At 36.7% G+C, this 3,015-nt stretch overlaps 1 non-coding gene across 1 annotated transcript; it reads left to right on the top strand.

The window, feature by feature from the left end:
- The first annotated feature begins 2,712 nt into the window (after positions 1 to 2,712).
- On the top strand, positions 2,713 to 2,815 carry LOC127747888 (small nucleolar RNA R71). The gene has a single exon (XR_008009835.1). It is a non-coding gene; the product is annotated as a small nucleolar RNA R71 (small nucleolar RNA).
- The last annotated feature ends 200 nt before the right edge of the window (positions 2,816 to 3,015 follow it).

The raw sequence follows: 3,015 nt of genomic DNA, 5'->3' as shown, positions 1-3,015 counted from the left end.
ATCACTAGCCTTAAGCAGAAAAACAAAATTAAATATCCCAATTGAATCTTTGGTTAGCTTAAGATAGATATTGTGTATAATTTAAGTGTGGGGAATTTTATGGGAACATGGGATGATAGAAAAAAAAAGGAAATTAAATTGAATAAGATATTTGAAAATTTAGGGAGCATGCTCATGTGAAATCAAAATAATTTAATTACCATGTGCATTTATGAAAAAAAATTATTAAGTAATTAAATAAGGGGATACAAAAAAAATAAATTACCCCAAATCTAATCAAGGATTCACTTTGTTAGCTCACTTAGCCTTATATATACATCATCACCCTTGCCTTGGCCCCATTACAACCTTGAAAAGACCTCATGATGTGTGCATTGGTACATTAAATATTTGTTGATTGGTTAGATGAAGAACAAAGTTTAGAAAATATGATTAGAGAAAAGTAGAGTGAATCACCATATACACTTGAGAGACTAGAGTGATATACACTACAAGTGAGGGTTCAATGCTTGATTCTATGTTCCCTGCTTTCATGAGCTATCTTCTTACAAGTTTACTTGTCTTTCATTGTATAATTTGAATTAGTGGAATTTGATTCATATTTGTCTTGGAGAACTTATTTACTTTTAACCAAGTAGGTAGAAACATTCTGTATATAATTGCATTCATATAGATAGGTTACATTGCATACTCTCTATCATTCCTCTTCACTTCTTTATAGCTTCTCTTGAGCTTAGCATGAGGACATGCTAATGTTTACGTGTGGAGAGGTTGATAAACCACTATTTTATGGTTTATCTTGTGCTCAATTGAGTGGTTTTTATCAACTCTTTACCCACTTATTCATATGATTTGCATGTTTTACATTTTCCTTCCTGATTCTGTGCTATGATTAAAAACATGCTTCTTTGGTCTTAATTTTGCTATGTTTAATCCTCTCTTATTACCATTCAATGCCTCGATATGTGTGTTAAGTGATTTCAGAGATTACAGGGCAAGAATGGCTTAAAGGATGGAAAAGAAGCATGCAAAACTGGAAGGAATACATGGAACTGAAGGAACTGCTAAAGCTGTCCAGCCTGACCTCTTGGTACTAAATCGAGCATAACTTGAGTTACAAAGGTCCAAATGACACGATTCTAGTTGCGTTCGAAAGCTAACATCTGGAGCTTCGCAATGATATATAATTTGCCATAGCTTCCCCGAAGTTAGACGACGCGAACGCGTAGATGACGCGCCTGCGTCGCATCTGTGAATTTCAATCAACGCAAACGCGTGGACGACGCCACCGCGTTACTTTCCCGCGACCTGTACGTACCAAAAAACACTGAGGGTGATTTCTGGGCTGTTTCTGACCCAGTTTTCAGCCCAAAAAGCACAGATTAGAGGCTATAAAGTGGGGGAATCCATTCATTCATCATATACTTCATACATTCATTCATAATTCACAATTTTCATAATTTAGAAGTAGTTTTTAGAGAGAGAGGCTCTCTCCTCTCTCTTAGGAATTAGGATTAGGATTCCTCTTAAAGGATTTAGGAATATTTTTATCTTCTTCAAATCACAGTTTCAATGTTCTTTTTATTTATTTTCTCTTTTATTTGTTTATGAACTTTCCATGTTAGGATTGATTTTCTTAATTAATACACATTGAGGTATTTCAGACTTATGATTGCTTTTCCCAATTTATAATTTAGATTTTTTTACTATTGGCTTTGATTGATTAATTGGTGACTCCTGAGTTGTCAAACTCATCGTGATTGATAATTGTTACCTTTGCTGATTAATTTAGATTCCTATAACTCTAGTCTTTCCTCAAGAGTTGACTAGGACCTTAGGTGTTAAATTGATTTATCCACTTGACTTACCTTCATAGTTAGAGGTTGACTAAGTGGGAGAAAAAATATAATTCTCATCACCATTGATAAGGATAACTAGGATAGGACTTCTAATTTTCATACTTTGCCAAGAGTTTTTCTTTGCTATTGATTTAATTCCCTACAATCTATTTTTCTCATTCAACCCTTTCAAAACCCAAAAACACTGTTTTCATAACCAATAATAAATCATACTTCCCTGCAATTCCTTGAGAAGACAACCCGAGGTTTGAATACTTCGGTTTATAAATTTCATTGGGTTTGTTACTTGTGACAACCAAACGTTTGTACGAAAGAATTTTCTGTTGGTTTAGAATCTATACTTACAACGCGATCATATTTGTGCAATTCTTTACCGACAAGAAACCCGTTCGTCATGGCGTCTCTGGTCTTGGCCTTGGTCATGTTGGTTTCCCCACCCAAAATTAGGGTGGTTTCTCCAACCAGAATTGTAATTTTTGGAGTATGGATCATGGGTCTATCTGGGTGAGTTTCCAACATAATTGGCTTCTTCCCAGTCACCTTCTTCTCCTGCATTCACTCCTTCTTGAGCTGGTAATGAAGTGATGACTGCTGCAACTTGGTTTTCTTCCACCTTCTTGGTAAGATCTGCTAACTGCTTGGTGATCATCTTATTTTGAGCCAGCAGTTCATCCATGTGGTTCAGCTCCATCACTCCTCGAGTGTTGCTTCTTTCAGAAGCATAGAAGTAGTCATTCTCAGCGACAGTCTCAATGACATCTATGGCTTATTCAATGGTTTTCTTCTTGTTCAGAGAGCCCCCTGATGAATGGTCTACGGCCTTCTTTAACTCGTAAGAAAGACCTTCATAGAAAATCTGGTGGGCACCTTCTTGTTAAGTCCTTAAACCTCTCCCATGCCTCATAGAGAGTTTCACCATCTTGTTGCTTGAAGGTTTGTACCTCAACTCTCAGCCTACCACATCTTCCCAATTTGTCAAACTCTCCTTTGGAAAAGATTCCAGCCATTTAGATGCTTTGTCCCTGAGTGAGAAAGGGAACAAGAGCAGTCTATAAACATCCGGATGAACACCATCAGACTTCACAGTGTCACATATTCTCAGGAAGGTGGTTAGATGTTGATTGGGGTCTTCTTGGGCACTTCCTCCAAATGAGCA

The sequence above is a fragment of the Arachis duranensis genome, chromosome 5, assembly GCF_000817695.3.
Source record: "Arachis duranensis cultivar V14167 chromosome 5, aradu.V14167.gnm2.J7QH, whole genome shotgun sequence".
NCBI classification, from domain to species: domain Eukaryota; kingdom Viridiplantae; phylum Streptophyta; class Magnoliopsida; order Fabales; family Fabaceae; genus Arachis; species Arachis duranensis.
Note: the sequence above shows the minus strand (reverse complement) of the source record. Positions and strands in the feature narration are given on the sequence as shown.